This window comes from Silene latifolia, chromosome 11 (assembly GCF_048544455.1).
Source record: "Silene latifolia isolate original U9 population chromosome 11, ASM4854445v1, whole genome shotgun sequence".
Classification (NCBI taxonomy): Eukaryota; Viridiplantae; Streptophyta; class Magnoliopsida; order Caryophyllales; family Caryophyllaceae; genus Silene; species Silene latifolia.
The window spans coordinates 97,313,133-97,326,517 of NC_133536.1; the positions used below are offsets into that span (position 1 = coordinate 97,313,133).

General features: G+C 40.1%; 1 non-coding gene across 1 annotated transcript; it reads right to left on the reverse strand.

Annotated features, from left to right (window-relative positions):
• Positions 1 to 11,443: 11,443 nt before the first annotated feature.
• LOC141616304 (small nucleolar RNA R71) lies at positions 11,444 to 11,550 on the reverse strand. The gene has a single exon (XR_012530660.1). It is a non-coding gene; the product is annotated as a small nucleolar RNA R71 (small nucleolar RNA).
• Between the last annotated feature and the right edge of the window lie 1,835 nt (positions 11,551 to 13,385).

A 13,385-nucleotide genomic window follows, 5' to 3' on the forward strand; every position in this document is an offset into this window, starting at 1 on the left:
TTAAAACCGGTTAAGAGAAGGAGAAGAGGGAAGAATTTTTATCTCTCTAAAACTCAATATTTTTAGATGAATGAATAATTTACACTAGTGAATATAATAGTGTATATTTGGTAAAAATAAGAAGAAAAACCAAGGTGGTTTTCTTCTCAAAACCGGGTGGAAGAGGGGGAAAAAGAGGGAGCCAATGCATGCATGAGGTTGCCTTCACAAGAACAAGTAGGCATGCAAGGCTAGAATTAGGCAACCATGATCATGTTTTCCACTAACTCAATTAGCATAATATATTGCTAATACAACCCCATTATTTCGGCCAAAATAGATAAAATGGACTCCATTTTATTTTTGTCAATTTGTCACATGTCATATGTCACACAAAATTGTTATGTATTTTTAACATATTAAAAATCAACGTATTAATAAAAATACGTCATATACAAAATCGACTTAGTAATTCATAATTACTTGTACCAAAATAATTCTACCAATTATAAATCACAATATCTTGTATTTATAATTAATTTATTCATTCAAATGCAATTGTTTCTTTAAACAATAATTTCATCTAAGTAATAAAACAATTCGATTACTTAGACCGTATCTTATTTAATTAAATTACAATGAGACACGTAAATATTCCTTCCAAAATCGTCCGTCAATTTTAAGTAATTTAATTGACCCGTATCGTCATACGATCAATTAAATGATCAATTAAGAGTGTTGCCCTTTAGGTATGACCTAAGGGGATCAACTGGTCACCACCGTCTCACGACAGTAATGTCAAACTCTAGTCAGCCAATCATTACCGATATGTGTGGACCAGTTGACAGTAAAATATTATTCCCAATTGTATTCTATAAAATGAGACTTAAACACGTGATCATTATGATCAACAGTTGTGATCGCATTATTGTCGGAGGACACATATTCCAACAGGCGAGCCCCTTATATACGCACCGCGGCAGGCGAGCCCCTTTCATATACGCGCAGCGGCTGGCGAGCCCCTTCATGTACGCACATCGGCTGGCGAGCCCCTTCATGTACGCACAGCGGCTGGCGAGCCCCTTCATATCCGCAGCATGGTCGGCGTGCCTTACAATCGCACATGGCTGGCGGGCCTTACAATCGCACATGGCTGGCGGGCCTTACAAACGCACATTCAATGCAGCTGGCGAGCCTTTCTCCGTAAACAAGATGCAACTTAAGGACGTGTCCCGAAGATACCTCCGGCACGACTCCTCCACACAGCTGGCGAGCCTTTGTCCGCAAACAAGAACCAATCCAAGGATATATCCCGAAGATGACTCAGGTATGACTTCTTCTCATGGCTGACGAGCCTTTGTACGTACTCTAAACTATTCCCGACGACAGCACCTTGGCTCGTACCCTCGAATCGCCTTCGCATCGCCCTTCCCGACGGCATGTCCTTGGCCCGAACCCTTTCGAGCCTCCTCGACGTCGCTTGGGTCTCCAGGTTATTATCTTTGATTGACCTGGGGGCACTACTTTGACTTTAGCCCTGTCCAAGCCTCAGTCAAAGTGGGGGCTCTGTAGATACCCAGTATCTGCTGAGACTCCAATAAACACCCGATGATTATCAGACTACAACATGCTTAGGAATCACAGCGTTTGATCGACAGTTTGTGTACAACTTTACGTCGGAAAACTTAAAACGATTTCGAAAATAAAACATTTCAAAACTTTTCAAAAGTACCTGGAGTGTTTAATGCATGACGAGTGGTCGCAATGACACTAACTAGAGTCAAAACCGGCACCGGACCAAAAACCGACTCAAAGTTCAAATCCCAACTCCAACAACGAGTCAAACCGAGTCAAACACAAAAAACAAACCATTCAAATGCTTCTATGTTAAGATTTCTCGGAATCTTACATAGTCAAGTACCAAACATGTTCATCCAAATCCTAGGATAGAACAAATCATGATTGCATTCGTGTGATAGTGACAAGACACCTCGAAGACGTGCTACATGGCTCGCGCTTCTTTGAGCAGCCCAGGTGGCCACGTCGCTCAAAACTCGCTCAAAACTCACACAACCACTCATTCTCCTATAAATACCCCTCAAATGCCACCATTTGAGAGTTACGCGAGTTCTCGCCCACACTTTTCTCCCTTAAAATTCTAGACTCGACTTCTCAAGTCACAATCCGAAACGTGTTTATGACCTACCGATCGTAAACACAAGCCTTACACATTGTTTGGTACCGTCATCGTTCATTAAATCACTTGACCGACCATCTCGACCACTACACCATCACCAAACTTACAAAACACTCTTTTTACTTACCAAAACGGTTTTAAACCGAGTTTTCCGACCAAACGAGTTGATACACCTACGTCGATTTCTCGCCATAAGACTAGCATGTAAGTATGAGGGTGTAAAAAATCGTCTTTTATCATGTTTTCATATGTTTCATGACTATAACATGCTAAATCATGCATAACATGGTCCAAAACATGGGAAGAATGAGCCAAAACCGGATTTTTGGTTGAGGCAGAGGCTACTTACGTAGCACACAGGCTCGCGCCTAAAGCAGCCTGCCTCACCCTCAAATCCAAACCGTGTTTGGTCTCTTCATCTCCTTTATTTTCATTTCATATTTGTAATCGGTATTTACCATTTCAAGTTTTTTCAAACCATTTTTACAAGTTTTTAACCATAAAACATTTTTCACCCTTGGTTCCTAATACCATGACGGTTTAATCCGTGTTTCGGTGATAATATTTGGTTAATTACATTTTAAAAGGTATTTTAAAGCCTTTTATTTCATTTCTTTACATTTTGAAAGGTATTTTAAAGCCTTTCTTCATTTCATTACATTTTCAAAACAAATGTATTAGTCACCAACACAAAGTCATCCTTGGTTCCATATACCATGTCGGATTTTAACCCGAGTACGATGATGAATATTGACTAATTACAAATAAATGAACTTAAAACAATTATTTCATAATCATTTTCAAAACTATTCATGTCAAGCTTACAAAATCGAACCCGACATCGAATATTGTCAAGACAATGACGATTATTCAAGTCTCGTTCTTCAAATCAACACAAAAGCGGCCTAGGCGGCCTGTTCAAACCAAAACGGGTTCAAAAACCCTTGTTCAAAACATTTGACAAACTTTTTCAATGGTCTGAACACGTCTTCCATCGTGTGCTGATCCGCGCCCAAACAGGCCGTACATTTTTCTATTTTCAAACCAGGGGAGACCCCTTTGCATCGCCAATAGGCTCGCGCCATTTAAGGTTGCCTGATGCACGGTCTGGTCCCCTTCCAGGATTCGTCCAGGACGATCCCGATTTTGGTTAACCCGAATACAGGACGGATCAAATGACGAGTCCGCTCATTCTATCCCATATTTGCAAAATGCCTTACTAAGACAAATGGACCACGTTATGCACCATAAACCTAATTCGGTAAATGGATGTTTAATTTCCGTCTTTCATGCAAATCAACATTAAATCCAACTTGATATCTTATACTTGATATTTGGATTAAATCAACCGACATAGAGAGCTCACATGTTAGGTTTAAACTAGTGGATGCGCATTCATGCATTTACCCGTTTTATCAACTTTTGCATTCAACCAGCCAAGATCGATCAGTAGAGGCCGCTACCGCGGGCGGGATTGGGTGTCTGATTAAAGGACTTCCCAATATGTACCTTCACCTCTTACTCAGAAACATTGGATAGTGGACGACCTTATCCAGGGCATATGAGAGTCATTCTAGAGATAGGATGCTAAAAAAGGACGATTCCTTATCTTTAGTACCTATGTCAAACACCGCTTTTTGCCTTGGTTGACCTAGGTATAAAGTGGATTCGAACGGGTTCCAAGCATCCGACAAATGCTTAGTGGCGACTCCGAACATCTCTAATCGTTTCGAGACCCTTGCCGAGATGAAATCGACCGATCTAAAACGATCCGGTCGAAAGCATTCTTACGCCGCCGAGCGTGGCTTTCAAAAGACCGCTATACGCCCAACAGTTCGGCTCGGCGTGTAGGTGGGCCCACGTCCACACCTGCTGCCAGGTTCCAGCTGATCAGCTCCTCGCCTAGGTCGAGTATACTCTCATGGCCATCAACGGCCACACCAAAGGTTCCTCTCCACACGGCAGACCCGAGATCATACCGTAGTCCTCCAAAGTGACCCCGACCTCTCCAAAAGGCATATGGAAAGTCAAGGTCGTTTTTCAGAACCGTTCAAGGAAAGCTCGAATCAGGCTAAGGTTAGCCCGAATCTTCCTTTCCCTAATCGCCCTCCACGCTCCCACTAAAGCCCCGAAAGCTCCCAGCTCGATGATGGCCTTCTCCTCCTCTGACAGCCTCCCGAAGGCATCCATCATCGTCGTATAACCGGAAAAGGACATCATGTTCCCAGCCTCCTGAATCAATTCAAAGCAAAGCTATCTTTAGCATAAGATAAGTGAGAAATGAAACGGCAAACAAATAGGAAAGGTGATAGGAAATGACAAGCTCAAAACTTACCAAACTCCTTGCCATCCTGTAAGGCAGGTGGCTCTCTGCCGCTCAAATGAGATGCCTACTATTTCATTTCTCAGCCCACTCTGGTGCACCCACAAGCTGGCGACCACCTCGCCCCACGTTGTCCCTCCTCGGGACCTCCTCAACATCCTCCTCGATCTCCTCCTGCCTCTCTCCCCCCACAAGAGCACGAGAAGGGTCGAATTCCACGTCCATGGGGCCCCTCCCCGACGTAGAAGGCACGTCACTTGGAAAATCATGGCAAAATAAGGCCATATCAAGCCATTACAAGCCTCTTTAAAGCCGTTTCAAGCATTTTCAAGCATTAAAAATGGCTTTTCCCGCCATCTTTGGCCATTTCTTTCAAAACCCGACAACACATGTGAAAGTTTGGGGCAAGTCAAGTCTAAGTTCAAGCCTAGTTGCGGGTTTGAGTCGAAATTTCGGCAGCATTTCGCTATAATAGCGATTATGCCCTATAAAGTGTCTTGAAAGAGTTGTCACAAATCAAAAATTCGACATGATCGCAAGTTTACCCATTACACAAGGGTTCCAAAACACCAAGTTTCATCAAAAATGGACAATCCTAAGGTCATTTTCGAAGCGATTTTCGAAACAGCAGAGAAACCGTTTCATTTTTCGCCCAAATGCTCAATACTTGACGAAAATTCAAAAAATAATACATGGTTATGTTCCTAACATTGCCAATTACCCATTTCTAATGTCAATTTTATCAAGCAAATTCATTTGAGGCAAAGGCCCCAAATTTTCGACATAAAGGGAGAAGAACCCTAATATTTTCGACCCAAATTCAAGCAACAAACACAATTTAAAGCAAGGATAAGATACATACCTCGATTAGTCATGATTTATGGCACAAATTGATCAAGTTTTGACGAATTTTGGTTAGAATTTGAGAGGATTTAAGAAGAAATTGTGTTTTGTGTTTATAAGAATGAAACACTGTTTATCGGGTTTTTACCCAGACAGGGACAAGCCCAAGAAAAGACGTAGCACTAGCTGAGCCCCTTCCAAAAGCCGCAGCTTCTGTTGCGCCTGTTCCTCAGCGACATTCCAGCTCAAAATTTAAAAATCCTTTATAAGTTTGTTATTTGTGGGCCCAAGTTTTGTGCTCCTCTTCTCTAACATCTTATATTATACACTTGGCTCTCTTGGGCGTTTCGTTTCGTCCAGACCCGCATATTTTCAAAAACGGATTTCGCTTGCAACAACGAGCGGATTTTCAGCGGTGCTTAGGACGCGCCACTATCAATCAAGCCTCTTTATTTTCCTCGACGGTGTTTAAGACACACCTTTGTCAATACATTTATATCCCCAGCGAGAGTTCATTATAGCCAATGTACTTCTCAACAAGTGGAGTTTGTTTGAAAGCATATGCAAGCAGATCTCTCAGGAATGACTCAATCTAGACAGAGTCATCCATATTTTCCCTAAAAATATTTTGCAGTATTGCTCATGATGATTAAGATGTTCCTAGACATCGATATGTGCTTCTCCAGCGATATTTTACAGTGTTGCTGTTGACAATCAAGACATTATACGTTTCCCCAAGCGAGGTTTCGGTGACACCGTGAGTCTTGCTTTCCCTTGTTCTATAAATACTCTACACTTTGCAAAATTAAAGGTTAAGACCTTCGAGCATAATTTTGATTTATTTTCAAAAAGCAAAAATCGTTTTGGTATTATTTGGAAAAGGGTCGTGTGTTTTATAAGCTTGTGCGTTCCTTCTTTCGTTATCGTTATAAGATAATAGTGCTTAATTGATTTCTTACTCGTTCATTAACGTGAACTTTTAGTAGAATCATTAGTGCTTTCTTATTAGCTTAAGTTAGTCACTCGAGTATTTAACGGTACTCACTTGAGTTACAACTAGGGTTAGTTGTACGAGTTGGGTTAGTAAATTTGTAATTCGTAGAAAGGTACTAAATTTATTAATCGAGAATAGTGGACGTAGGTTTCGATTTGTGAAACTGAACCACTTCAAAAATCCGTGTGTCTCTCTTTCTCTTTCGTTTATTTCGTATTCTTTCAATTCAATCAATTACTTGGTTTAAGACTGATCAATAAACTTTAATTAAGTAATCAATCTTTACACTTAAACAAATCGTTTAAAAAGTGGGCTAAGTTTTTAATCCTCAATTCACCCCCCACCTTCTTGAGTATTTCGGATCGATAGACTCTTCAGAGGCATACAATGTGTTGATACCTCATTTCTACATCTTCCGCCAACCACCCAGTGATGATTAGGCCGCATGTTTGGTACGCGGAACGATTTATGACAGTCCATAAGTTTATTGTCAGGTGATAGCTCAAACACTTGTGTCTACCCCTTGGTCGTCATCTATGCATCGATACGGTCGTTTTGACAGTAATTAGAGTTCATTTGGAGTACGGGTCAAAAACCGCTTCATTTTCTAAGAAACCGTTTAAAAATACCGAGTCAGAATGTTCTAGAATGTTCTAGATATTTATTCCTAATCAAATTTTATATCTTTTGGTAAAATATCTTCCATACATCATATTTTATGGAATAAGGAAGTATAGATCTACCGCAATTCCATAATAGAAACGCGGAAATCTTTCTTCCGGAGGAGGAAACCTCTGGGGAAATGACGCAGCAGGTGTTGCGCCTCTTAGAAGAATCGCAGCGGCTGTTGCGCCTCTTCTCCAGCCCGTTTTGGCTATTTACGGAATATTTCCGTGATTTCTTTCCAAAGTTTTGTCATTCCAAAACTCTTTCACATATTTTGGTATAAATAGAGACTTTCGGTCTCCATATTTTTCACGCGAGTGTCCGCCCTTCTCTTCTCTCTTTGCATTCTAGACCTTGCTCTAAGCTTTTGACTCCTACATGCTTGATCAATCGACCACGTAAGCTCAGTTCATTCTGAGTACCAGTCACGTTGCATGACCGACCAATTTGATCACTACACATCAATCACTTAACCTAAAATCCTCCAACGAGGGCACTTTCTACATTCATTCGAGTCGAGCAATCACTAACGTTAATCTCGTTCCATCAAACATGTAAGTCTGAGGGTGTAAATCCCATCTTTATTTATTGCATTTTTTTTTGTACTAATTAATATAAGGTTTAAGTCAAAAGTATACTCGAAACAATTTTAAAAATCCCTCTCATAAAACTGTTTTTTACGTAACAGCGGATACCAGACGTCGAGAAGAAACGCAGCAGCAGCTGCGCCTCTTCGAAGGGTCGCATCATCTGCTGCGCCTCTTCCAGAGGCTGCTTGCTGCTCCTGCTCTTCTTCTTCTTCCTTGGGTTTCTTTTGTTTCGTTCTTTTTGTCTTATTTTCCTATTTTCTTTCATTCTTCAGTATATAAACTATGTTTTAATCATTCCTTTTCAATTATAACATTTTGTTTCGACTTAGATCCCTTATAACTCGATATTTGTGGGTTTTCGTCATTAAATCAAGCCCGGATTTTAGAAACTCGATTTGTCCATATCAAGTTTCCGGGATTCGTCTTTGGTACATAGTTTTCTTTATTTGATTTCAGTGTATCAAGTTCTATTCGATTTTCGAGTTCGTTCCTTTGATATTTCCGACACCGTAAATAAATCTAATTTGTTCTAACTCGTTTTAATTTGTTTCAATCCGTTTTCATCGCTTTTATGACGATTTCAGTATGTAATCAACCTGCTAAATCACTTCCTCTTGAGTCTAGATATCAATAATTGATCTAAAATACATCAACGAACATTAACAGACCGCTGTTCTGATTTAACAAACAGAGCTCAACTCAAGAACAAATGCAGGAATAGCTGCGCCTCTTTCAAGGGACGCAGCAGATGCTGCGCCTGTTCTAAGGTGATATCTGTCCCTGGACTTCTTTTCACGCTTTGACGTAGCCTTTAATTGCGTGTTTAATTAACTAATAATTGTAATATCACCCTTAATCTGACCTATTTTATTACTTTAATTTCTAACCTTTTAATTTTTTTTTTTCCTTTTTTATCTGCAAAATTCCGTCTTAAGTGTACTTTTGACGTAAATCAACTAAATCGTTGTAATCAATTGTAATTTTAATTATTATTATAATTTATCATTTTTGTCATTTATGTATGATTTATTCATTTAATCTTTCACATGTAATCAATTCTAAATCCCATTTCGACATTAATAATTGTTAAATTATTTGTTCACCGACATAGTTTAATTCACATGCTAGGATTAACTTGTGGATGTTGCATTGCATGCATATAATCGACGACATATCAAATATGAATAACTTCCCTAATCATTAGTTGAGGTCGCTATCGAGGCGGGCAGGATTAGGTGTTCAAATAAAGAGCATCCTAATACGTACCCTCACCCGTTACTCCAGATCTCTGTGAACATCTGTGTTCATTGGCATCCACGAGAGTCATTCTAGATATAGAATGCTAAGGGTAACTGATGTGACCATAATTTGAGCATATTTAGTCCCCGAATTAGCCTTGTTCCCATGCTTTTTAGTGCATATTTGGGTCATTTATTGTCTTTAGTCCTTTGTTTTGCATATTCTTTGAGGTTTTGATCCCTTGGTAGGAAAGGAGTGCAAACCTTGTATTTTCATGGCAAAATGGAGCTAAATTGATTGAATTCAATGACCAAGCATCAAAGAGAAGACAAGACTAGAAGGCCTTTGTACATACTATAGTAGATGGGCAATGATGAGAAAAGATCGTTGCATCCCCGAGGAAATCCTCAAGGATTTTATGAAGAGAAAGGAAGAAAAGAAGAAAGGAAGAAGCTGACAGAGAATCCGAGCGGATTGCCCACAATCCGCCCGTCCAGCACATGCAATCCGAGCGTCTTCCTCAGCTGGACGCCCGTCCAGAACCACCACAATCCGCCCGTCCACCCCACGAATCCGCTCGTCCAAAACACCCACAATTCGCCCGTCCCGTGCCCTGGACGCTCGGATTGTGTGACAATTAATCCGACTTCTACTTGTTCAATGAAGGATGCGCATATTTTTCAAAGACCGGAAAAAAGGAGACCGGAGTCTCTCTTGAGACCGGCGATTCCTCAAGGACTTAATCGTCATTTAAGCCCTTAGTAAACCCTAATTTATGTACCTAATCCCCACTATAAATACCCCATTAGTCTAATTAGGTTATGATGTTCTTCTTAGCAATCTCTAGTGTAGTTTATATCAATCAAATCTCTCTTTAATCTTTTAATCAATATTTAATCAAGTTTTAATACAAAACTCATTTCCTTAATCTCTCTTTTGTTCATCTTTCATTTTGGGTAATTGAAGATTATTTGGGTTATTATTGGGAGATTGACAACCTTCCAATCAATCATCAAGTACTTCTATTATTCTTTGCTTTATTATTGGAATTATTAGTAGGTATAATTCTCTTAATCCCTTTTTAATTATTGTTAATTATCTTCATTTATTCATCATGTTTTACTTTGTTGGTATGATTGACAACCTTGCTAGCATGTTCAACATGATAATGAGTGAGTAGTTTACTTAGCTAGGATTAATGGGTAATTAGGGGAAATAAACATGGGGAATGATTCATGCTTAAATTAATATGCTTCCATAGTTAATTTGCTTGCTTGTTGTGATCTCAACTTATGCACATGTTATGTTTGATGAAATGCGAGCCTATGAATCCTTACGTTTTTTACCCATCACCTATCTTTTCAATGAGACTTGTAAGACATAAACCAACTCGAGTCTCATTAAACCATGCATATAGTTGAGTAGGGAAGATTAAGTCGACTTGTAGGTGTTGTACAATCTAATCGATTCGGCTCCGGGACCCAAACTTTCCTAGGATTGTAAGATATAAACCAACTCGATCCATCACAATAATAATTGCTTACTTATAATTTGAGAATATGTTTGTATGATCAATTCCCATGAATCCCCTATGACCCCATGACACCCTTGTGCCTTTTATCAATTGTTTACATCCCTTTTTAATCATCTTGCTTGTTTACTTTTATTGCTATTTAGTTTAGTGATCTTCTACTTCAAACCCCAAATTGTGACACCCCTAGACACCACTAGTTGCAATTGAAAATCTCATCTCAATTCCCGTCCCTTGGGATCCGACCTTTACTTGCCTCTTTACTAATTGTAGAGTTGTTTGTGGAGTTATAAATTGTGTTTTGGTCTAGGTGCTCCTAACGACAAGTACCGAAAACTAAACCTCCAAGTGAGTCCGACCAAAAAATGGCGCCGTTGCCGGGGACGGTGTTAACTTGATTTAGATTTTCTTAAATTGTTATTAGTTGTGTCTTTCTTTGCCTTGGGGAACTAAAACTCCTCAAGGTTTGTTCTAATTATTTTCGAGTTGTTTGATATTTTGCATGTCTAGAAGATCACAAGGTAACTTGTTACCCTTTGATCACGAAATTGAAAGGACTTTGACAAACAATAGAAGACTTGCTAGGAGAACTTTGAGAGGTATTGGTGAGGTTGTAGATATTCAACCAAACGCTATTGAGTTCGTTAACCCCTTTGCAAGAGAAGGTGAGGAGAACCCAACACAAAATCCAACACAAAATCAACCCACAATGCCTAAATTTTCATCACATTCCGTACCAACCGAGGAGAACCTACCCAATGGTACTCCCACACCACAACACTTAACCGGAAATTTCATTGCCAAATCCGCATTTATCCAATTAGTCGAAAGAAGCCAATTTGGGGGGATGCCTAGGGAAGACCCTCACTCTCACATAGAGACTTTTTGTGACTATTGTGATGCGATTTCTCAAACCGGTGTAACTCAAGACCAAATTCGATGGGTCTTATTTCCTTTTTCTCTAATTGGCACCGCAAAACAATGGTTGAAAGGCCTTGATAAGGCTAATCTCGGAATTGACTCTTGGAAGAAATTGGCTCTAGCTTTCTACAAAAAGTTCTATCCACCGGAAAAGACTAACATGCAAAGAGCTCAAATTACGGGCTTTAAGCAAAGAGATGAAGAATCCTTGTATGAAGCTTGGGAGCGATTCAAGGGAATTTGTCGCTCATGTCCTCATCATGGACTTAGCGAGTGGTTCTTGGTACAACAATTTTGGAATGGTCTTTATGAAGACTCAAGAAACATTCTCAACATGGGATCAAATGGGATGTTCACCGAAGTTGACGACAATCAAACTTGGAACAAGATTGAGGAAATGGCGGTCCATAATTCACAATATAGTAGACCTCGCAAGGCTACTAGAGGAGGAAAGCATGAAGTGGACTCTATTACTCAATTGGGTGCTCAACTTAGTGCTCACATTGATACCATCAACTTGAAGTTCAAAAAAGCTATGGCTAGACTTGAAGAAGCCTCAAAATCACCAAAGCACCATGTCAATGCCATGACGGCATCTTCATCAATCCCAAGTGGGATATGTGAGAATTGTGGAACTTTGGGACATGACCAAAGTGAATGTAGGGGAACAAATGAACAAGTGAATGCTTTTCAAGCATACAAGAGTGGTACCCCTTATTCAAATTATTACAATGAAAACACCAAATTCCACCCAAATCTTTCATACAAAAGCCAAAATGTTCATAACCCTCAACCAACATACACCCCACCTCCCATGAGAAACCAAAATCAAAGACCCTTTTACAACCAAAACCAAGGTTACCAAAATCAAACTCCATACAATCATCAAAATGACCAAGGTTTTAATGTTCAAAAAGCGGTCCTCCAAATGCAAAAGAATCAACAAGAGTTTTTCACTCAAATGCAAAAGGATAGTCAAGCAAAGAAAATCACCATCAACAACATCCTAGCCCACACCAAAATGTTGGAAACCCAATTGACTCAACTAGCATCTTCAAGCTCACAAAGACAAAAGGGGCAATTACCACCTCAAAGTAATCCCCCGAGACATGAAACAGTTAGTGCCATTCACTTGAGAAGTGGTACGAGGTATGAAGCACCGAAGAAGCAAGTTGAGGATGAAGTTGTGGAAGCTAGTGACAAAGAAGAAGTTGTGCAAAACTCCAAGGATGGAGAACCATCAAAGGAAGAATTTTCAAAGAAAAGTGAAGACAAGGCTAAGGAGAAGGAGCCCGTTGTGATTAGACTTCCTTTTCCAAGTCGTCAAGCCAAGCCCAAATTTGATGACCAACTTGGAAAATTTATGGAGATTGTGAAGAATTTGGAAGTCTCGATTCCTTTCACGGAATTAATCAATCATGTGCCGGCCTATGCAAAGTACATGAAAGACATCCTTACGAAAAAGAAGTCGATCCGGAAGCTTGAGACTATCGCCTTCACTAAGGTGAGTAGTGCAATACTTCAAGGGAGTTCACATCCAAAACTTAAAGATCCGGGAAGCTTCTCAATACCGTGTACCATTGGCGACACCACGATCAACAAAGCCCCATGTGATCTAGGGGCTAGTGTGAGTGTTATGCCATATTCGGTGAGTAAAAGGTTAGGGATGGGAGAGCTTAAATGCACCAATATCACACTCCAAATGGCCGATAGATCGACGAAGACACCATTAGGGATATGGGAAGATGTTCCCGTAAGAGTTGGGAAATTTTTCATCCCGGTGGACTTTGTCATTGTTGACATGGAAGAAGACTCCAATATTCCAATCATTCTAGGTAGACCTTTCTTGCACACTGCGGGTGCGGTGATAGATGTGAAGCATGGAGAGCTCACTCTAGAAGTGGGAGATGAAAGCATAACTTTCAATCTTGACAAGACCATGAGAGCTCCCCGTTTGCATGAACGATGTTTTATGGTTGATCATTATAGCCGGAAGGATGATAGGAAGAAGTCGGAATTCCAATGGAAGAAGAAAGTCGATGATGCTCCATCAAAAGAGCAAGTGAATTGTAACAAAGAGAGCTTGAAAAGCTCACCCATGA